This window comes from Eschrichtius robustus, chromosome 5 (genome assembly GCF_028021215.1).
Source record: "Eschrichtius robustus isolate mEscRob2 chromosome 5, mEscRob2.pri, whole genome shotgun sequence".
NCBI classification, from domain to species: Eukaryota; Metazoa; Chordata; class Mammalia; order Artiodactyla; family Eschrichtiidae; genus Eschrichtius; species Eschrichtius robustus.
Genome location: NC_090828.1, coordinates 11346468 through 11370710, shown reverse-complemented (window position 1 = coordinate 11370710; position 24243 = coordinate 11346468). Strand labels below are relative to the sequence as shown.

The 24243-nt window shown below is 38.6% G+C and overlaps 1 protein-coding gene and 1 pseudogene across 1 annotated transcript in view; one reads left to right on the top strand and one right to left on the bottom strand.

Moving 5' to 3' along the window:
* Nucleotides 1-4271, bottom strand: part of SLC19A3 (solute carrier family 19 member 3) — a 23951-nt gene extending 19680 nt beyond the window's left edge. Inside the window, exon 1 of the mRNA XM_068543752.1 lies at nt 4162-4271. The gene's annotated coding sequence lies outside the window, so the exon portion shown is untranslated. The remainder of the gene's footprint in view (nt 1-4161) is intronic.
* LOC137764590 (protein YAE1 homolog pseudogene) lies at nt 3948-24243 on the top strand (annotated as a pseudogene).

Genomic DNA, 24243 nt, shown 5'->3' with positions numbered 1-24243 from the left:
CTATTGCAAAAACTTGGTTGAATGTGGAAAACATTATGCTGTCCCAAAGAATCAAGACTTAAAACTGTACATTCCATTAATACATATAAAGTTCTAAAACGAGCAAAACTAATCTGTAGTGATAGCAATTGGATCAGTGGTTGCCTGGGGTAGGAGATGATAAGGGAGCGACTGATTGTAGTGGAATACAAGGGAACTTTCTGGAGTGATGAAAATGCTCTACATCTTGATAGTAGCGGCGATTACAAACTTACATTTGTCAAAATTCATTTGCATTTTATGTACATTTTATTATACGCAAGTAAACTATACCTCAATAAAGATAATTTGAAAAAACAGAACGAATCATTGATACACGGAATAAAACAAAATAAATCTCAAATATTATGCTGCCTAAAAAGAATCCAGACACAAAAAGGACACCCTCATATGATGCTACTACTGATAGAAGTCAGAACAGTGGTCACCTCTGGCGGCAGGTGGGGTGGGAACTGTCTGTAAAGGGGCATGAGGGAATTTTCTGGGGGTGATGAAATATCCTATATATTGATAAGCTATAGTTACATGGGTGTATACAATTATAAACACTCAAACCTAAAATCTATACTTTATATTGTGTATACATTATACCTCAGTTAAAAGAAATACACCTTCCTCCCCATCAGAGCATTTTACTGTGTAGGACTCCCCAAAGCCCTGGACTTTTCTTATTGGTGCAACAACTAAGGTTTTTCCAAATTCTACATCGGGGCAAGGCCTCTATTTAATCCGAAAAAAAAGGACATCATCTTTGAAACTGGGTCTGTTCTAGAATATTAGAATGGAAACAGTGCCCATAAATCAAATCTAGGACAGGTCAACAAACTTTGTAAGTCTGGGCACATATGACATCCTTCAAAATAATACAGATAGAATCAGAGTTACCTGTTCCTTCTGTGCCCTGAACTTAGTCCAGTTTCCTGCCTTCAGATCCAACTTCAGCTCCTTCCTGCTGCCAGCTGCTACGAGTCGCTGTTACAATGCCCCTTCCTTTCATTGGTGTTTCAAGCCCTCCTCCTTCAGAATGGAGCTGTCAGGAGCAATGGCTTTATATGCACCAAACCTCACCCCCCTTCTGATGGCTTCATACTCTGGAACCCACCCTCTTCCGTAGCCACCCTCTTTAGAATGCCATTGACTAAAACAGACAAAGAGATTCAGATCTCTCTAAAACACAGATGATTAGGGAGGTAAAAATAACAAAACACTTCCCTCTGAGTGCCATTACTAAAGTAATCTAATTTAGTCTCTCTAGAATTTTGTACGAAGTGACTTAGAATCTAAGGAAACTATGAAGTAGCCCTCTCACCCACCACCCACTCATAATCCTTCAGGTATCCCCCTTCCCCCAAACCAAACCTAAGTGAAACCAAAACCATGGAATCATCCCTGAAATGAAGCACACACATAAATTCAAAGCTCCACACAACTTTAAAAGGTAATTAGGTCCAGATATTCAATATGCGGGCTCGAAGAGTTCTGCTTTTGGTCAAAACCACAGCAAGAGTAGATACAGGTGACCTTTAAACTACACCCTTCGAATTCCATCTTATCGCATGTGGCACTCTTTTTTTACTTGCACGAAACATATGCTGAGGAATTAATCATCCCCTCCCAGATAGTTTATTCTCTGTATGTCTATGCTTGGATCAATCTGGTCTTAGGTGCAGCTGGAGCAATATGCCTATCAAACCATCACACTGGTGAGGTCACCCCATCACATCCAACCACTGAAATGCAGTGTGGTAACTAGTCAAAGGCACGGGGTGGGGTGGAGGTGGAGGGAAAAAGTGCTTCAAGGAAAAACTAGGCATTGTCTGAGCTATTTCGCAACTCTGCACAGTAATTGTAGTAACTCATAGGCAATGTGAAATAACTCTTGTCTGTAGACATGAAAATGAGTTCTGTCCAAGGAAGGTATAGCTTTCTTCCCCTCACTTCTGTGGAAAACCAGTTTTACCTCCATTTCAACATTCCTGATCTATAAATGTTACCAATTCTTTGGATTCTCCTTTGATCTGGTTCTCACAGCCTTACCAGTTTCCTCATTAAGGAGTTAATAAAACTTTAACATGTGTTTATTTTTCAATCTCTATGAGAGTCATGACTATCTCTTTCTGAAAAGTATCTTTTAACACTTGTTAAGTATTCACTGTGCCTCCAGCCCATGCAAATAACCTCCAATTTATTCTTCTGAATCTAAATGATTTGCGACTAGTTGTTAAATTACCGAATGAGCTTTGGTCTTTTGACATCTCACTGCAGACTACCCAGCATTAAGCTTGTTTATTTAATTTTTTTTTATTGGGATATAGTTGTTTTACAATGTTGTCCTAGTTTCTACTGTATAGCAAAGTGAAGCAGGGTTCCCTGTGCTATACAGCATGTTCTCATTAGTTATCTATTTTGTACATATTTTATTTAATTCTTTTCCCTAGGTTTGTGTTTGTGGTAGCCAGTGTGGTCCCGTGGAAAGAGCATAGGTTTAGAGTCTGAAGCCCATGTTCCCCCTGGCCCCGCCCGTTTATGGCAGGCATTTAACCTTTTCCAGCCTCCTCTTAAAATGGGGATAATCACACCCACCCCATAAGGTTATTTCAGGGACTGGTCCATCTGGTTCTTGGCCCATATGAGGCGCTCAATACAGCTTCCTTCCCATCTCCCTCATGCAAGCAGACATTGCATATCCATCCAGAATGAACACAGCTGGGCCCTCATAGTTCAGAGACAGTAATTTCAGAAAGGTACACAGTAGATAATTTCACCTAAACTGCTAAGGCGGCAGTGAGCCAAATCAATTCATCTTTAAATACTTAGGCTTGAATTGCATTTACCATTACCTAACCTTGAGAAACCACTGTTGGTCCATAACCAATAATGACCGAAAGAAATTAGTATTTTTGTCCATTTCAGCTACCACTAAGACAGTTTGAAAAAAAAAAAAACATGTAAGCGTACTTCCCAGCTACCGTGGGTTTGGTTCGAGACCATCCCAATAAAGCTAATATTGCAATAAAGCGAGTCACAGGAGTTTTTTGGTTTCCCAGGGCATATAAAAGTTATGTGTACACTATACCGTATCCTGTTAAGTGTGCAATAGCGTTGTCTAAAAAACTCATGTACATACCTTGATTTAAAAATACTTTAGTGCTAAAAAATGCTAACCATCATTGGAGGCTTCAGCAAGTGGTGGTAGTAACATCAAAAGTCACAGATCACCATAACAAATACAATAATAATAAAAAAGTTGAAAATACTGTGAAAATTACCAAAATGTGACACAGAGACACAGAAGTGAGCAAATGTATTAAAAAAAAACTCAATAAAGGGAATTATGTCTGTATTTGGAAGTCATGTTTTAAATACGTCATGTTTAAAATACGTACCTTAATGAAAACATACCTTTTGCCTTACGAGACGCCAACATGTTCTGTTGTCTGGAGAAGCAAAACACTTCTGTGTATTTTTAGAAAACATTATTTCCTTCACCCTTTTCAAATTTTAAGCACTCCACAAGCTCAAACCTTTTGCATATTTACGGCAGCAACACGGACTTGATAAGTAATTGTTACACGTTTTTAATGAATTAGGTATCCTTTCCAGAAATATTATCGTAAGATACGACTGTATTATTTTAAAATTTCAGTTAAAGTAGTCTCAACAGGGTCCCGGATCTCTTACCTTTAAAGTCCCCTTTCTTTTCCTCACTAGGACCTTTTCGACATTCTTGGATGGGGATTTGGAATTGTGCGCTAAGATTTCCTTTCAGTTAAAAGCTGTGACCATGGATGTAACTATGGGGAATGCTGGCCCTTTATCAGAATTCAGGTTTTATTTAATCTGCTTTTCCAGGTGGTTGAAAGTAGCAATTCTAGCCAAACCTACTTGGGCGAGTCTCAGCACTGTGGATGGCAGAGCTATGGATCCGAGGGGGGAGAAGCAGCAGGAAGAGGCTGGCTGTCCGCCAAGGGCCCAGGGATGTAACGCAGGCCAGTCCGAACCCGCCTGCTGCAGCGCAGGTACCCGCCCGGCTCAAGCTCCCAAACTGGCGGAAGGAGTGGCGAGGCGGCCGAGGGAGGAAGGTATTTCTTCAATTAATTTACCTCCTGGAGACATTCTTACCTATAGGAGGGGATTTCTGCTCGCCAACTCGCTCACAGCCCGGGATATCAAGCCCCCGGGACCAGCACCCTCAGCGGTCGGGTAGGATGAAGCCGGGCTCTAAAGGTAGCAGCGGGGGCGGGGCCGGAGGCGGGGCCAGGGCGGGGCCGGCCCTTCTCGGAGCCGGCGGCCCCGCCCCAAAGTTTTGTGAGGGCTATTTACAAGCTTCCAGAACCTTTGAACTAGAGGCGGGAATCCGCGGTCTGCGGGCAAACAGCTCTGTACCTGAAAAGACCAGCTGAAAGTAGTATGTTGATACCCAACGAAATAAAGCAAGATGAGCAGAATGCAGTGTCGATCATCTGCTTATAAATATGGTCATTTCGTATAAATCCATTTATTCCAAGAATTTATGAGAGAGGCTCTGTCATGATCCCCATGTTGCAAATAAAGTGAGGCTGAAGGAAATAAGACTGGTAAATAGAGAAGCCTGGATTTTTGTCAGAGTATCCTGGCTCCAGAGCCAATGTGTATAACCACTGTTTTTGTTTTTGTTTTTAAAGGTGGTGAGGTGGGAGGTTTTCTGGAGCTTTGAGAATTTTCTAATACAAATAGTCCATGTATTAAATACTTTTTATTAAGCAGAGATTTTTAAAAAAGCATTATGAAGTTCTCATTGCTTAAAATAGATTTTTTTAAAAACTTCTTTATCTGTTGCTGGAAATAGAAAACTCTCTCCGAAGATGAACACTGCTTAGTTTCTAAAGACTCCTAGTGAAAATGGAATTGATTAAAAGTCTCCCCAGGTGTCTTGGGTCACTAAGTCCTACTGGCTTAGATTTTCTATTCTCATCCTCCTGTGACTTTTAAGAAGTCTGCCTATAAATTACCAAGATGCACCACAGGAGTGGCAATGAGTAAATTGTAGGGCCCTCCCAGGGAAAACTGAAATTTTCTTAAAGGTGAGGGTGTCATGTATTCCCTCTACACATCTCCCTGAGAGACCATCTCACCTTGGACCTTGAGAAGTTTACTGCTGTGTTTCTCCGATATCTCTTAGCCATAGTCTAAGCCAGAGAGAGATGATGAGGAATTCTTTCATTCATAGAAACCTAAACATATTTGCTGAGGAGACGATGTGAGGATTCCATTCTGTATGATCCAGTGGTGGGAGGCGGGTGGGTGAGGGCGTAGATGACAAGGGAGGAGCGATGTGTTAACAGTTGTTGTCTCGGGTGATGGTTCTTAGGAATTTCTTGTACTGTTCTCCACTTTTGTGTGTGTTTGACATTTTCCATGATTAAAAAAGTTTACAAAAATAATCTGTTCATTATGAAGCTATTTCTTGAGTACATACTATGTGCCAGTCACTGCTCTAGGTGCTAGAGAAATGTCAGTGAGCAAGAGTGAGAATCTTTGTACATTCTAGTTGGGTGTGGGGTGAGGCAGAGAGAATGACAAAGGGTAAGCATGGTAAAGTTATGAATGTTATGGTATGTTAGAAAGTGGTGAGTACTATGGGAAAGAAAAAAGAGTAGAGATCAGATGAGGGTGTAGAATGATGGAGAAGAGGGCAAAGTCCTGAGCCTTGGGTACCAATGTCGGGAAAGGACCCGCAGAGAAGGCTGAATAGGAAGGAGAAAAAAAAGGGTGGGGTGGTGTGATCAGGGAGGAGGGAGAGGTCAACTGTGTCATTTGTTGCTGGGAGGCTGGATGAAAAGCCCTGTGGAAAGTGTCAACTATTCCCTTGGTTGGCTTGTACAGGAAGTGAATTGAGTGTCTCTTACATTGGTACTCATCAAAGTGGCTGCAATAATGTACCCAAGAATCTATTTGATTGCTGATATAGGATCAATCACTGAGAAAAGGTGACCAGACAAAGAAAACTGAAATAGAAAGCTGTGTTGTAATTGACTCTCCATTTCCCTCTCTGATGTTGACTCCTTGAAGGCAAGTGATTGTTTAACCTCAGACCTCTAGTGCTTGGCTGAATATCTGGCCTAATACAGCACGTATTTGCTGGCTGAATGAGTGAGTAAAAAACACATAGAGTGAGGGAGTGAAGCTCTGACCGGCCACACTGGGGCTGTCAACTCTTAAAACCAGAACTCAGATGCAGACACAGATGTCATAACAGCATCTGTAGGAGAGCACAGGAATTTCCCTCAATGATATTGACAGCTAAAGGTTGGGGATTTCCCCCCAAATTTCTATCTTTATTGTAAAACCAGATATAGGACAGTAGAGGACCAATCATCCATTAACTGAAACCCATCCCGATCTTTGAGTATCACTCTTCGTCTTTTGTGCCATTGGCCTCACCCATGGGCTGGTGTACATCTCATAGTACAGAGAGACACATTAGAATAAGGAAAGATCATTTTTTAATTAAGAAAGAGTTCCTTTTTTTTTTTTTTTTTTTTTTTTTACAAAACATAGAAACGGGGAAAAAGTCAGTAAATGTACAACAGAAAAGAACAAAAAATCCATCGTATGTAATGTTTTCAAAAAAACGAAATATTACCTATCATGATTTTACTTCGTTATGTTTATAATATAAATAGATTTTTGACACGAGTGGCTGTGTTCCCACGCACTAATGTTGGTAATGTATGGGAAGGTTCAAGACACATATGGGAACTAGCAAGCCATGAGTTTGACCTAAGTACAGAGTATATCAATATAAATAGTTAGAAATGAGCACTGAAAAGGCTAGGTCTGTCATTTACAATGACAGCACCGACCAGCATACATGTTGCCCTTAAAAGCCAGGCATTCTTCTAAGAATGTACTACATGTTTTGATAGACGCACTATTATAATGCCCATTGCACAGAGAGGTTAAATCACTTGCTTAAAGCACACAGCAGCTGCTGGTGGTGGAGCTCTGACATGCAGCAATGCTGTAGGCCAGTGAAGGTTTTCGAGAAGGGACTTTTGTGCAGCAACCTGCAGAGTTAATTGGTTCATGGGGAGAACTGCAGCTATGTCAGTAATCCTGGGACAAACAATAAAGACTTGAAACAATGGCAGAGTAGGGACAGCCAGGGTATTTGTGGGCAAGTACAAACCCCAATAAATGTCTACAATGTCTACCATTACACATAGGCGAGATAACAATGGTGATTGCTGTGGACTGAATTGTATCCCCCAGACTCATGTGCTGAAGTCCTAACCCCCAATGTGACAGTCTTTGGAGATGGGGTCTTTGGGAGTTAATTATGTTTAGATGAGGTCCTGAAGGTGTGGGCCTCATGATGGGATCAGTACAAGAAGAGGAAGAGATACCAGAGCTCTCTCTCTGCCATGTGAAGACACAGTGAGAAGGTGGCAGGAAGAAAGCCCTCACCAGAACCCGGACCATACTGGTACACTGATCTCAGACTTCCAGCCTCCAGAACTGTGAGAAAATAAATCTCTGCTGTGTAAGCCACCCAGGCTATGGTATTTTGTTATGGCAGCCTAAGCTGACTGACAGAGTGATGGAACAGTATATGGTGGCCTTTATTCTTTTTTTCTGAGAGACATGGGATACTGTACAAGGTAGCCCATTTTAAAATTTGTATTAAATAGGGACAGCAATTAGGTGAGGGACTGACCATTTCCTTTAAGGTTGTTTGTTTCACTCTGTAAGGCATAAAGGTAAAGGGAGTCGATAACAACCTAAAAGAGCCGTCCAAGGAATTACAGGTTAAATTCTCTCATAAATCATTCTGTTCCCATTCACGGTGTATTTATTCTATTTCAGTGGCATGAGTGTTTCAAGAAGAAGCAGGTCTGCTTAATTTGCTACGTTGGCTAAACCAAAAAAGATCTAGGCTTGAAAAAAATCGCTGTTTTGGTCTACTTATCTAATCAAGATCTTTTGCCTTCATTTCTAAGAGGAATATTAGATTCAGACTGTAGACCCCAAACATAATTTGTATGGATCATAGGGCTTGGCACATACTATAGTTTGCTAATAAATACTGTTTGAGTAGACACTGTGTATATTGTGTGTGTGTGTATATGTGTGTGTATACACACACATATATATATATGTGTATACACACACACACCTTACACTTTGGAAAGGTGAGATTTGGTCTATTTAGATTTCTCTTTGGACTTGACTCATGGCTCTCTTTGCTGTCAAAGGAAAAAAGACCAATTTTCATAAAGATGCCTGAAGTTAAAACAGAGCCTTACTGACTTTCTGTATTGGTCAGTGACTCAGGTTTCATCAACATGAGAGTACCTTTAGAACTTGGCAAGAACCTGAACTAATAGCATGGTGCCTTCAATCTACCCTACATTTTCAATTGATTTAAGTAATAACTGTTTTTTAATATTTGTTAGACTAATTAACCTAAAATAATATGATACTGAATTAAACCTCCAGTGATAAAGAAAAAAGTATTCTAATATTTCGCTTTTAATTACATAAATATCAAGGATCAATTACTAAGAAATGTGGTGTAACATACTAAACAATTTAACTAACTTCTAAGTCCATCATCTGCCAAGAGTATACACTGCATTCATTTCCTAAGGATGTTATAACAAAAGACCACAGAATGAATGGCTTGAACAACAGAAATTTATTTATTTTATTTAAATTTATACTTCCAGTTCTGGGGGCTGGAAGTCCAAGATCAAGGTCTTGGGAGGTTTGGTTTCTCCTGAGGCCTCTCTATACTAAGGCCTCTTGGTTTGCAGACAGCCATCTTCTTGCCTTTTTACTGTGTGCTAACATCCCTGGTGTCTCTTTCTCTTCTTAAAAGGACCTCTGTAATATTGGATCAGAGCCTCACCCTTAATGACCCCCTTTGTCTTTAATTACCTCCTAAAGGGTCCTATCTCCAAATACAGTCACACTGGAGATTAAACCTTCAACATATGAATTTTGAGGGGACACAATTCAGTTCATAACACATACTCTTATTGTAAACCCACCAAGGTGGAGTAGTTTAAACAGAACACATGGTATTAAGGGAGCCTCAAACTAGAATCAAAATTAACTTCTAAGAATAAAATTAAGAAGATTTCTAATATAATCTATGCATCCTACAGGGGCAAAATGATGTGTGTACCAGGATATTTGTTGCGTTATTTGTAGAAGGAAAAAAAATGGAAACCTTTAAAGATCCATCCAAGGAAGACTTAGTTAAGTTACAGTACATAGATGAAAAAGAATAAAATGTAGCAATGAACAAAAATGAAGCAGCTGTCTATGTACTACTTTCAATGTGAGGAACAGAATGGTAAACTATGCTTTAGAACAGGTGTCCCCAGCCCCAGGGCCACAGACGGCTGCCTGTTAGGAACCAGGCCACACAGCAGGAGGTGAGCAGCAGGTAAGTGAGCGAAGCTTCATCTGCTGCTCTCCATCGCTCCCATTACAGCCTGAACAACCCCCTCTGCCTGCCCTGTCCCTGGAAAAATTGTCTTCCAGGAAACCTTGAAACCTGGTGCCAAAAAGGTCAGGGACCGCTGCTTTAGAAAGATACTCAAGATAATGACAAGGGAGGGGAATTGGGTGGCTGAAGAACAGGAGAGGGAGGGAAATTTATTTTTCACTGTTTGTCTTTTTTTGTACATTAAAATTTTTGCACCATTTTTTTCAGAGGAAAAAAAAAAGTCATGATGACGTCGGTTCATGAAGAAATAATCCAAAGAAACTGCCTGGGGATGTATGATTAAGGAGATTCAGGAACACCTGAAATCTGATTAGATAGTGATGGGTGTAACCTCAGGGAGGTATGACTGGGACGAGTTTACAGCTAAGACACTTAAAATTGATGCTGTCTTTGAAGAACTAGTTAAAATAAGCTGTTGCCATCTTAGCCACACTTTAAAAAAATGGCACAGGTAGTATATGAATACAAGACTGGCAAAATTCAAACAATATAGAAGTTTATGAAGTATGAAGCAAGATGTCTGTCCCATTCCTGTCCCTGCAGACGACTGTCTTTTTTCATTTAAGTATAGATATTTTCACATTCAGAAGCATATCTTATTGATTTTTATTTTTTTGGAATAGCAGTGAAATCAAGAAAGAGACTCCAACAAGAGTCAGGTCTCTTCTGGGCACCCCACCAATCAGCTTCGCTGACATTATTTGGTGATATTATTCTATTTTTCCACACCCCTCAAACTTTGACATGAACAACGTGAATTGAATATTAGCATTTCTGTTTAAAATTCATTGTCATTTGAAGGCTTCTCCTGACCAAGTCTCTATGCGATCTGGTCCTTGGCTACTGGCTTCTAGTGTTCTCCCTCACTCTGTGCTCCAGGCAGTCTGTTCGTTAATCTTCCCTGCCTCAGGGCCTTTGCACCTACTGTTCCATCTTCCTAGAACACACTTTCCCTAGATTTTTGCACTTCTGGCCCCTTGTCATCCTTCAGTCAAAAGCTACTTCCTCAGAGATGCCTTCTGCCCTTGCTCTGTTTGACTGTCATCATAGCATTTCTCATATACTGAAATGATAGGAATTTGCCTTTTATGGTCTGATACCCCCCCATATTTAGCGCAAGTGTCATGAGAGTCTGGTTTAGTGCTATGTCTCCAGAACCAGGAATAACTTGTGCTGGTCACTCAATACAAATCAGTAGAGTGAAAAAAAGAAAAAGAACGAGTAACTGAATGTCTGTAGAGATTGGACTAGTGTTACCGAACTCAGGTCTGGCTGCTTGCTGCTTGAAAATCAATACCCAAGAGAGGCAAATGTTGGTAGAAAGGAAAGTTGCTTTTAATCAGAATGCTGGCAATCTGGGGAGATGGTGGACTCAGGGTCCCCCAGAAACCACCTCCAAAGATTCTGCTCAGCCATGAAAGTTTTTAAAAGGAAAAAGAGAAGTGATCTCAGTTAGTCATTGAGATAAGGGGTCAGAGTTGTCATTCCCCACTGTGTGCAGGCTTGTCGACTTCTTGCAATCTTTCTCTTGATGCTGTTTTGTTCACACAGTTTTTTCACGAGATGACTGAAGCGGGAGGTAGGGAAGAGATCTGGTCATCTGTTAATTACTTATTCTTCATTTCTACTTCTCTGATCTATGGAAAGAACTAACAGGTTGGTCAAGGTATTGTGTGATAAAAAGATTTGAAAGGTGTGCTAGGGCCAGAAATGAGTGGAGCTTGGAGGCGCCTGGTTTAAGGTTCATGACAAGACAAAAGGGGCCTCCTGCAGAGAGCTCTTTCCTGCAAAAGGCTCTTTCCTGCCAAAAAGAGGAAGAGTCCGATTTCCTGATTGCTCAAGTACCGATGCCTTCAAGACCTTCCTCAGCCTTTTTTCTGAATTTAATTTTTTCAATTTCTCTTCATTCAATCTATATTTGCATTAAGTCACACACTTTCTTCCACTATTTCTGATGTCAAGAATTCAATAAAAAAAAAAAAAAAGAATTCGATGATTTTTCTCCACCTGGAATATGCTTTCTGCCATCACCAAATTTACAAAGTCAATTTGTTTTTTTGTTTTTAAAATTTATTTATTTATTTATTTTATTTTTGGCTGCGTTGGGTCTTCGTTGCTGCACGCGGGCTTTCTCTAGTTGCGGTGAGCGGGGGCTACTCTTCGTTGCGGTGCATGGGCTTCTCATTGCAGTGGCTTCTCACGTTGCGGAGCATGGGTTCTAGGCACGTAGGCTTCAGTAGTTGCAGCACGTGGGCTCCGTAGTTGTGGCTCGCGGGCTCTAGATCGCAGGCTCAATAGTTGTGACGCACGGGCTTAGCTGCTCTGCGGCATGTGGGGTCTTCCCGGACCAGGGCTTGAACCCGTGTCCCCTGCATTGGCAGGTGGATTCTTAACCACTGCGCTGCCAGAGAAGTCCCTACAAAGTCAGTTTGAAGTGCTCTCTCCGCCTTTCATAATGTGCTGGGGTACAAGGCATCACTCTTGTCTTTTATAGCCTTTCGCCTGGCCCACTCTCAGGGCACTTGCTATATTCTGCTGTAGATGAGCATTGTATAGGTTGAATGGTGTCTTCCTCCCTCAAAAATTCATATGTTGAAGTCCCAACCCCCCAGGACCTCAGAATGTGACCTTATTTAGAAATAGGGTCATTGTAGATGTAATTAGCTGAGATGAGGTCATACTGGAGTAGGGTGAGCCCCTAATTCAATAGGACTGGTGTCCTTATAAGAAGATGGCCATATGAAGACAGACACACAGGAAGAACACCACGTGATAACGAAGGCAGAGATTGGCGTTATGCAGCTTCAAGCCAAGGAACGCCAAAGATAGCCAGAAAACCACCAGAAGCTAGGAAGAGGCAAGGAAGGATCCTCTCCTACAGGTTTCAGAGGGAGTATGGTCCTGCAGGCACCTTGATTTCAGACTTCTGGCCTCCAGAACTGTGAAACAATAAATTTCTATTGTTTTCACTCACCCAGTTTGTGGCACTTTGTTACAGCAAACCTAGGAAATTATAGGGGTTGAATATCCTGCATTTAAGAGTGGTATATAAAGAACTGCTATTGATTTCTTTTATTTGGTCCTACATCTGGTCACCTTTCTGAGCTCTCTTATTAGATCTAATGATTTATCACTTGGTTCTATTAATATTTCTAGGCATCCGGTATTGTTTCTGACAGTAACTAGAATACAGCTAAAGTCTCTTTGTTAAACATAATGTTTGTTGTAAGTTAACTAGACATTTCTAGGTGGATAAGAGATATTCTTTTCATAAACCATAAATAGCTTTCAAATTTTATGAAATTTTTTTTCTGCATAAAAAAATTGAGATAGTCTTTTAAATTTTCTCCTTCAATCTAGTGAAGTAGTGAATTTTATAAGTGGAATGTCACTACACATTTCTCCTCAGGCATGACCCTTAGTTTGGAATCAATTTTACATTCTTCTCATAAAATGATGAAGGCAGCTTTCACTTCTTTTTTTTCTATTTTCTAACATAAATTTTTAAGGAAGGAATTAAGTATTTTAAAGAATTTGGTAGGTTTATCTAAGAAAGAGGATTTTGAAAATGTATGTATTTGCTTATAACTTTCAAAAAGTGCAAAGTAAATTAAAAAGTTAAAAACATTGATTCCCAATTTGGAGAAAGAGGGAACAGAAGTTGCACTTTTCTGAACATATCTTGTTTTGTGCATTTGACTTTGGAACCATGTGAATATTTTACATAATTATTCAGCACAATTAACACTTGAAATTGAAAGTAAATGAAACAGATGAGCTTAAATGTGAATTGAGTAGGCAGCCTAACCACACAGAAACTATTGCAAGTGACTTTAAAGCATAGTAGTTTATTTGACTTGTACATCTCTAGTGAAATATACTCTAAGCACAAAAGGACTACAAAACCAAACAAAACTGGTGTTTGGTGAACAATTTTTGGTGGTGGTTTGGTATTGTTTGGTGGTGGTTTGGTATTGTTAGGTTGTGTATGTGCTATGGGATAAAACAAATGAGTACTTACGTAAGTACAGTTGGTAAAACCTCTGTAGTCTTGATTTTGAATGAGAAGTATCTATACGAACTAATGGGATATTTAAATTGTCCTACTCTGTCCACCGAGAAGATCTAGAAACAGTGATCAGCCTACTAGCAATGAATGCTCCTAGGGCATAGACTGTGGTCTCTAAATACCATTTTCTTCTAAAAAGCTGTTAAGAGGACTTAGGAACCAACTTAGAGAGGTTCCCACTGGCCGAATGTAAGACAGTTTGAGTATTAATAAGAATGCTATGGCAATGAATTGAAGTATTAATTATGTTTAAACCTATGAGTTCACAATGACAATTAAACAAAACAAAAACAACCTATTGATCACACTTTGGAAGATGCTAGGGAACCAACTGATTATTTTGAAAACTACTAGTAAATAAGCATTTATCCTGACTTTCCTTTATGAACAGTATCTCAGGGTTATCAAGTAGTTGACAAGGGGTTTCTTTTTTAATAGACAAATATTCCTACTACTAATGGAAAAAGAAATGACCAAATTAGAATATCACCATTTTTCATCTTGCAATGAAATCATGGATTTGGGCAATAATTGTCAATGGTTAATATCAATATTAAGGGGTATCAATGGCTGATAAAAATCACAAACATGAGATAACCAACAGTATGTGCCACAAACCTCCTATAATATTCTTACAGAAAATATTGAACTTAAATATGATCATGCTGGAAATCTAATTACCAATTTATAGGAGATACAGAGCACAAGAGAACAAGCTAAATAATACCATGAAGACACAATAATAAAAATCCAGATGGTGGGGAACTCCACAGTACAAGCAACCCAGTGTCTTCAACAAATAATTACAAGGAAAACAAAAAAGGATGGGGAGTGGCTATAATTTTAAAAAGATTTGGGCAACATATTGACCAATTGTAATATGCGATCTTGTTTGGATCCTGATTCAAACTAACCAACTGTCTATCTATCTATGCACATATATACAAACACACAGATATATATATATATATACATACATATACATATATATAGTTATATAGGTATATATCTATATCTATATATATCTATATCTATATATATCTATATCTATATATATATATATATATACACCTTCTTTTTTGGTGTGATAATTTAGTTAAAAAAGACTTCTTATCTTTTAGAGCTACTTAATAAAATAATTTTAGAATGACTTCTACTAAAAGGATGTGACATATAATGTCTGAGGTTTGTTTCAGAATAACCTGGGGGAAGATGAATGAATTAGGTTATACAGGAAACAAAATTATCTATGAGATAGTAATTATTAAAACTGTCTACTACTGCCTGCAGTTGATTTTTTCCCTCCCTCTTTCCTTTCCTTCTCTCCCTTCCTTCTTTCACTCTTTTTCTTCCTTCCTTTCTTTCTTTCTCTCTCTCTTTCTCTCTCTTTCTTGGTCACTGTAAACACTTAAATCTCTACTTTGTAGGAATTTGAGCAGAGGATTAAAGTGTTATGATTTATGTTTTAAAATGATCACCCAGGACACTTTGTTGCAAGTGTACTATGGGTAGGTAGATGGGGGCCAAGTGGAGAAGCAGAGAGACCAGTTGGGAGGCTCTATAATAATTCAGGTGAGAGATGAAGCAGGAGAGACAAAAAATAGAAGTGGACAGTTTTTGGATAGAGTTTGAGACTAGAGACAGGGTTTTCTAGAAGATGGACTCAGGTGTGAGAAATATAGAAAAGTTCAGAATGACTTTGAGGGTGTTGGCTTGATAAACTCACAGTAACTTTTTTTGTGCAGAGGAGAAAACTGAGGCATGAAGCTATTCTGTAACTTTCCTGGAGTCACACATCTCATAGCTTTTGTCCAGTGTTTGGACCAGGCAGCCAGACCTCAGTGACCCCTCTTCACCACTATTCTATTTTAATTTTCACCTCCAATTTCTTCATTTCTTACAGTGTTATTTTGGATGTGTCATAATTCTCCTCAAGCTTTTCCTCTTCTTGTTGAATACTTCCTCCAAGAATATTTTCACTACTGGGTTTTTTTGTGTGTGTGTGTGTGACAAAACTTCTAAGATCTTGTGTGCCTGAGAATATTCCACTGTTACTTTTGAATGAAAATTTAACTAGACATAAAATTCTGGATTCAAAAAGTTTTTTTTCAAAATTTTAAAACAGTACCTGTTTGTATTTTTGCTACTAGTGTTGCTGTTTAGAAGTATGAAGTAAATTTCATTTTTTTTGTGTGTGTGGGTGCTGTCACCATTTCTGTTCCACAGTAATGATGGTCTTAGTCAATGCTACTAAGACAAGGAAAAATATATGTGAGGGATAAGGATCAAAATGGAAAAAACAAATCATCATTATTTGTGGATGATATAACTGTGTCTCTAGTAAACCAGGGTGAACCTCCAACCCCTGAATAAGATGGAAATGTTGCTGGAAATTGACATAAAAATTAATATTGTTTTATACATCAGCAACAACCAACAAAAATGCAATATGGAAAAAGACGCCTTTTACTATTCTCACAAAAGCTATAAGTATCTAAGAATAAATTTAGAGAAAATGTGGAAGACCATCACTGGGAAAATAACAAAATATTTAAAGGGCATAAAAGAAAACCTGAACTAACAAAGCAATATGCAAGGTTCATGGATGAAAAGAGGATGGTTTTGTCAGGATGTCTGTTTTCTCTCAGATAAATATATAATTTTAATGTAATTCCAAAACAAAATTTCAACAGATTTTTTTAAGGTATATATAAAACCCAACCAAAGATAATTTTAAAAATGCCTAGAACCCAACAGAAAAAAATCAAATAAACTATACATATGGACCATTTACAGAAAAAGAAATTCAAATAAAATAATTTCCAATCTTAAGGAAATTCAAGTTAAAACTGTAACGACATGCCATATTATACCTCTCAGATTAGAGTGAGTGTGTGTGAGTGGGGGAGAGAGGAGAGGTTCTAGTTAGTAAAGATTCAAGGAAACAGTAGCTATCGTACACTGTTGGGGGTATAAATTGATACAACCACATTTTGGAAAGCAACTTGGCAATATCTTTTCTCTTGTGCATACAGTCCAAATCAGCAATTAAATTTTAAGTTCATGTTTCAAAATAACTTTTAAATTTATACAAGAAAATATGTACAAAGATATTTATTGCAGCAATATGTATAAGGGCACAATTTGAATGAAAAATTCCTAAACAAATGGTAATATTTTCGTATGATGGACTACTATATAACAGTTAAATACAGATCCTGTATTAAATTACATCCTGATAAACCTATTGTAAGTTGAAAATATCATACATTGAAATACATTTAGTACACCTAACCTACTGAACATCATAGCTTAGCCTAGCCTACCTTAAACATTCTCATAACTCTTACATTAGCCTACAGTTGGGCTAACACAAAACCTATTTTATAATAAAGTGTTGACTATCTCATGTAATTGATTGAATACTGTACTGAACATGGAAAACAGAATGGTCATGCGCATGGCTGACATGGAGCTGGGGCTTGATGCCACATGAGAGGATACTGAGTATGGTAGAGTAGATCACTAGCCTGGGAAAAGAGTACAATTCAAAATTCAAAATAGGATTTCTGCTGAATACGTATTGCTTTCGCACCATCCCAAGGTCAGAAGATTGTAAATCAAACCATCTTAAATCAGGTACCATCTGTAGTCAACTAAGTCAACATGGATAAAGACCTCAGAAACAACGAGTAAATGCAGCAAGACGTAATATTATACAATTTATGTAAATTTAAATGGCATATAAGACCTTCCTCAACATTACTATACATTGGCATGGATACATATACACACTATAAAATTATTTTAAGAATTATTTTTAAAATGAGAAAGACACAGCAACTTTATGATTGTCTTTGAGGTCCATGAAAGAATCAGTTTGTCTGGTTTACTGAGAAGGGGTTACAGTCTAGTGCCACTTCTTGCAAAAGTCATCTACCAAACAAACTTCTAAAAACTTTTTTTAAAGTACATACTTTAAACACTAAGGATACAATGTTAATTGGGTTTCATATCTCTCTCTGCCTGACTTTGATTGGCAGGAAGCCTAAAAACTTTTTATTGACTCTAGTGGTGGGTAGCACTAAATAATGTATATTTCTGTGTATTAATCTCTCCTCTTAGCTTTGATTTACACACTATATTTTCCCTTTGCCATTACTTTTTCAACTCTTTATCTTTCTGTGTGTTTTCTGAAAGCTCTCTCAAGTCCTTTGTGAAATAAAGTGGAACATAAATAAGCAAGAAAGAAAATAAGCAATCAACAAAAGCCATCTGCACTTGAGCCAAGAAAAATGTTGGTGGTTTACTTCTCTTTGCCGTTGCTTCCCAAGAATTCAGCTTCTCCAATTGGTTCCTACTGATCCACCCTGAGATCTTTCTTCCTGCAGGAAAAGGGTATACTTTATGAAAAACCTTTCTCTATGTTCATTTCCCCCAAACTTCTGCCTATTTTATTTTTTTATTTTTTATTTTTTTTAAATTACTGCATTTTATTTATTTATTTATTTATTTATGGCTGTGTTGGGTCTTCGTGTCTGTGCGAGGGCTTTCTCTAGTTGTGGCAAGTGGGGGCCACTCTTCATCGTGGTGCGCAGGCCTCTCACTATCGCAGCCTCTCCCTTTGCGGAGCACAGGCTCCAGGCGCGCAGGCTCAGTAGTTGTGGCTCATGGGCCTAGTTGCTCCGCGGCATGTGGGATCTTCCCAAACCAGGGCTCAAACCCGTGTCCCCTGCATTGGCAGGCAGATTCTCAACCACTGCGCCACCAGGGAAGCCCCTATTTTATTTTTATGCATGGTAAAGAAAAGGATCCAATAATTCTTCAAAACAGTAAATTGTGCATAATGCCAAAGAGAGGCAGGTTAGGTGAGATTGGAAGAGATGAACTTCACATGCACCATTAATGATTAATGACCAGCTTTCCTCTCATTTCCAGAGGTTGAGCTTCATACTCATACCTTGTTTGTGGACATTCAGATAAGTTCTGTTTTTGATATCTATGTCAATCATTCTCCTTCAATGTAGACATCTTTTCCACATATTGTTCTTCTCTCATACCACTTGCCATCCCTCAAGGCCATACTTGTCAACAAAGACTTTGAGAAAAATGGTTTGGCTGAATCTCCCCTGAGACATACCATTGCCTCTTGTTCTGAGATCCAATTGGAAATTTAACCATTTGCCTCTTGTCTTCCTATCCTATGGCCAGTCTCATAGTCTCCCTGTCCACATAGGCAGCGGGGAGCCTGTTGGGCTCCTGGACCTAATCCTCTGCCCTCGAAGCCTCCCTTCCGGGGTGCAGAACCCAAGCCCCGCCCCTACACCCCCACCCAGGGCCTGACCTCTACACTCTGAGACCCCTTCCAACGTGCTGGGCCTAAAGCCTACCCACACACCCTCATTCAGGGCCCTACCCCCAAACTCTGGAACTCCACACTCCTGAGGCCCTCCTTTGGACATGCTGCCTCTCCCCTTCATTAAAGTCACCAACATTCAAATTATAGGGGTCCCAGAAGAAGAAGAGGAAAAGAAAGGGTTTGAGAAAATATTTGAAGAGATTATGTTGAAAACTTCCCTAACATGGGAAAAGAAATAATAAAGCCCAGGAAGCGAAGAGAGTAACATAAAGGATGAACCCAAAGAAAAAGAAGCCAAGACACACATTAATCAAACTATCAAAAATTAAATACAAATATTTGTATTTAATACAAATACAAATATTACAAAAGAAAAAATATTAAAAGCAGAAGGGAAAAGTAAAAAATAACATACAAGGAAATCCCCATAAGGTTAACAGCTGATCTTTCAGCAGAAGCTCTGCAAGCCAGAGGGAGTGGCAGGACATATTTAAAGTAATGAAAGGGAAAAACCTACAACCAAGATTACTCTACCCAGCAAGGATCTCATTCAGATTCGATGGACAAATTAAAACCTTTACAGATAAGCAAAAGTTAGGAGAATTCAGCGCGACCAAACCAGCTTTACAACAAATGCTAAGGAACATCTCTAGGCAGGAAACACAAGAGAAGGAAAAGACCTACAAAACAAAACCAAAACGATTAAGAAAATGGTAATAGGAACATACATATCGATAATTACCTTAAATGCAAATGAATTAAATGCTCCAACCAAAAGACATAGACTGGCTGAATGGACACAAAAACAAGACCCGTATATATGCTGTCTACAAGAGACCCACTTCAGACATAGGGACACATACAGACCGAAAGTGAGAGGACGGAAAAAGATATTGCATGCAAATGGAAATCAAAAGAAATCTGGAGTAGCAATTCTCATATCAGACAAAATAGACTTTAAAATAAAGACTATTACAAGAGACAAAGAAGGACAGTACATAGTGATCAAGGGATCAATCCAAGAAGAAGATATAACAATTGTAAGTATTTATGCGTCCAACATAGGAGCACTTCAATACATATGGCAAATGCTAACCGCCATAAAAGGGGAAATTGACAGTAACACAATCATAGTAGGGGACTTTAACACCCCACTTTCACCAATAGACAGATCATCCAAAATGAAAATAAATAAGGGAACACAAACTTTAAATGACACAATAGACCAGATAGATCTAATTGGTATTTATAGACCATTCCACCCAAAAGTGGCAGAATACACTTTCTTCTCAAGTGCTCATGGAACATTCTCCAAGATAGGCCGTATATTGGACCACAAATCAAGCCTTGGTAAATTTAAGAAAGTTGAAATCATATCAAGTATCTTTTCTGACAACAGCGCTATGAGACTAGATATCAATTACAGGAAAAAATCTATAAAAAATACGAACACATGGAGGCTAAACAATACACTACTTAATAACCAAGAGATCACTGAAGAAATTAAAGAGGAAATAAAAAAATACCTAGAAACAAATGACAATGAAAACACAATGACCCAAAACCTATGGGATGCAGGAATAGCAGTTCTAAGATGGAAGTTTATAGAAATACAATCCTACCTCAAGAAACAAGAAAAATCTCAAATAAACAACCTAGCCTTACACCTAAAACAGTTAGAGAAAGAAGAACAGAAAAACCCCAAAGTTAGCAGGGGAAAGAAATCATAAAGATCAGATCAGAAATAAATAAAAAAGAAGTGAAGGAAACAATAGCAAAGATCAATAAACTAAAAGCTGGTTCCTTGAGAAGATAAACAAAATTAATAAACCATTAGCTGGACTCATCAAGAAAAAAAGGGAGAAGACTCAGATCAATAGAATTAGAAATGAAAAAGGAGAAGTAACAACTGATGCTGCAGAAATACAAAGGATCATGAGAGATTACTACAAGCAACTGTATGCCAATAAAATGGACAACCTGGAAGAAATGGACAAATTCTTAGAAAAGCACAACCTTCTGAGACTGAACCAGGAAGAAATAGAAAATATAAACAGACCAATCACAAGCACTGAAATTGAAACTGGGATTAAAAATCTTCCAAAAAACAAAAGCTCAGGACCAGATGGCTTCACAGGCAAATTCTCTCAAACATTTAGAGAAGAGCCAGCACCTATCTTTCTCAAACTCTTCCAAAATATAGCAGAGGGAGGACCACTCCCAAACTCATTCTACAAGGCTATCCTCATCCTGTTACCAAAACCAGACAAAGATGTCACAAAAAAAAGAAAACGACAGGCCAATATCACTGATGAACATAGATGCAAAAGTCCTCAACAAAATATTAGTAAACAGAATCCAACAGCACATGAAAAGGATCATACACCATGATCAAGCGGGGTTTATCCAAGGAATGTAAGGATTCTTCAATATATGAAAAACAGTCAATGTGATAAACCATATTAACAAATTGAAGGAGAAAAACCATATGATCATCTCAATAGATGCAGTAAAAGCTTTTGACAAAATTCAACACTGGTTTATGATAAAAACTCTTCAGAAAGTAGGCATAGAGGGGACCTACTTCAACATAATAAAAGCCATATATGACAAACCCACAGCGAACATCATTCTCAATGGTGAAAAACTGAAACCATTTCCTCTAAGATCAGGAACAAGACAAGGTTGCCCACTCTCACCACTATTATTCAACATACTTTCGGAAGTTTTAGCCATAGCAATCAGACATGAAAAACAAATAAAAGAAATCCAAATCAGAAAAGAAGAAGTAAAACTGTCACTGTTTGCAGATGACATGATACCATACATAGAGAATCCTAAAGATGCTACCAGGAAACTACTAGAGCTAATCAATGAATTTGGTAAAGTAGCAAGATACAAAATTAATGCACAGAAATCTCTTGCATTCCTATACACTAATGATGAAAAATCTGAAAGAGAAATTAAGGAAACACTCCCATTTACCATTGCAACAAAAATAATAAAATACCTAAGAATAAACCTACCTAAGGAGACAAAAGACCTGTATGCAGAAAACTATAAGACACTGATTAAAGAAATTAAAGATGATATAAACTGATGGAGAGATATACCATATTCTTGGATTGGAAGAATCAACATTGTGAAAATGACTATACCACCCAAAGCAATCTACAGATTCAGTGCAATCCCTATCAAATTACCAATGGCATTTTTTCACAGAACTAGAACAAAAAATTGCACAGTTTGTATGGAAATACAAAAGACCCTGAATAGCCAAAACAATCTTGAGAAAGAAAAGCGGAGCTGTAGGAATCAGGCTCCAGACTTCAGACTATACTACAAAGCTACAGTAATCAAGACAGTATGGTACTGGCACAAAAACAGAAAAATAGATCAATGGAACAGGATAGAAAGCCCAGAGATAAACCGACACACATATGGTCACCTTATCTTTGGTAAAAGAGGCAAGAGTACACAATGGAGAAAATACAACCTCTTCAATAAGTGGTGCTGGGAAAACTGGACAGCTACATGGAAGAGAATGAAATTAGAACACTCCCTAACACCATACACAAAAATAAACTCAAAATGGATTAACGACTTAAATGTAAGGCCAGACACTATAAAACTCTTAGAGGAAAACATAGGCAGAACACTCTATAACATAAATCACAGCAAGATCCTTTTTGACTCGCCTCCTAGAGAAATGGAAATAAAAACAAAAATAAACAAATGGGACCTAATGAAACTTAAAAGCTTTTGCACAGCAACAGAAACAATAAACAAGATGAAAAGACAACTCTCAGAATAGGAGAAAATATTTGCAAATGAAGCAACGGACAAAGGATTAATCTCCAGAATTTACAAGCAGCTCATGCAGCTCATCACAAAAACCAACAACCCAATCCAAAAATGGGCAGAAGACCTAAATAGACATTTCTCCAAAGAAGATATACAGATTGCCAACAAACACATGAAAGGATGCTCAACATCACTAATCATTAGAGAAATGCAAATCAAAACTACAATGAGGTATCACCTCACACCAAACAGAATGACCATCATCAGAAAATCTACAAACAATAAATGCTGGAGAGGGTGTGGAGAAAAGGGAACCTTCTTTCACTGTTGGTGGGAAAGTAAATTGATACAGCCACTATGGAGAACAGTATGGAGGTTCCTTAAAAAACTAAAAATAGTACTACCATATGACACAGCAATCCCACTACTGGTCATATACCCTGAGAAAACCATAATTCAGAAAGAGTGGGGGCTTCCCTGGTGGTGCAGTGGTTGGGAATCTGCCTGCCAATGCAGGGGACACGGGTTCGAGCCCTGGTCTGGGAAGATCCCACATGCCGTGGAGCGACTGGGCCCGTGAGCCACAACTACTGAGCCTGCGCATCTGGAGCCTGTGCTCTGCAACAAGAGAGGCCACAACAGTGAGAGGCCCGCGCACCGTGATGAAGAGTGGCCCCCACTCACCACAACTAGAGAAAGCCCTCACACAGAAACGAAGACCCAACACAGCCAAAAGTAAATAAATAAATAAATAAATAAATAAATAAATAAATAAATAAATAAATTTATTAAAAAACCAAAAAGAGTCATGTGCCTTTGGTCCAAGGTCCTGGAGAGGAGGGGGACGTGGCTGACGAGGAAGCTGTCGAGTCAGTCCTGGTGCAGCGGGAATGGTGGAGCCACATGCAGAGATGAGTCAAAGAAGGCTATAGAGATGGAATAGATGCTGGCAAAGCAGTTACTCTTCAACAAGGTTTCAATCAAGGTTTTAAGGAAGGTGCAGAAGTCATTATAAACTATGGACAACTCAGAGGAACATTGAGTGCTTTGCTCTCCTGGTGTCACCTTCATGATAATAGTTCGTCTTTGATCAGTAAAATAAATAATCTTCTGGATGCAGTTGGTCAGTGTGAAGACTATGTGCTCATAGATCTGAAATCAATCACTCCACAGCCCCATGTTGTAGATTTATTGGACTCCCTTCAGGATATGGACCTTTGTCATATAGCTCCAGCTGAGGAAAAGATTGATGAAGCTAAAGATGAAAGATTCTATGAAAATAATGCTGAGTTTAACAAAAACTGTAGCAAGAATCTTAGTGGGGTAGATTGGTCATCTTTAGAATGTTGTAGAACACAGGAGTGTGCACATTCTGAAAACCCAAGCCTCACTTGGATTTTAGAACAGACAGCCAGTTTGGTAAAACAGCTGGGAGTATCAATAGACATATTACAGCACCTCAAACAACTATAA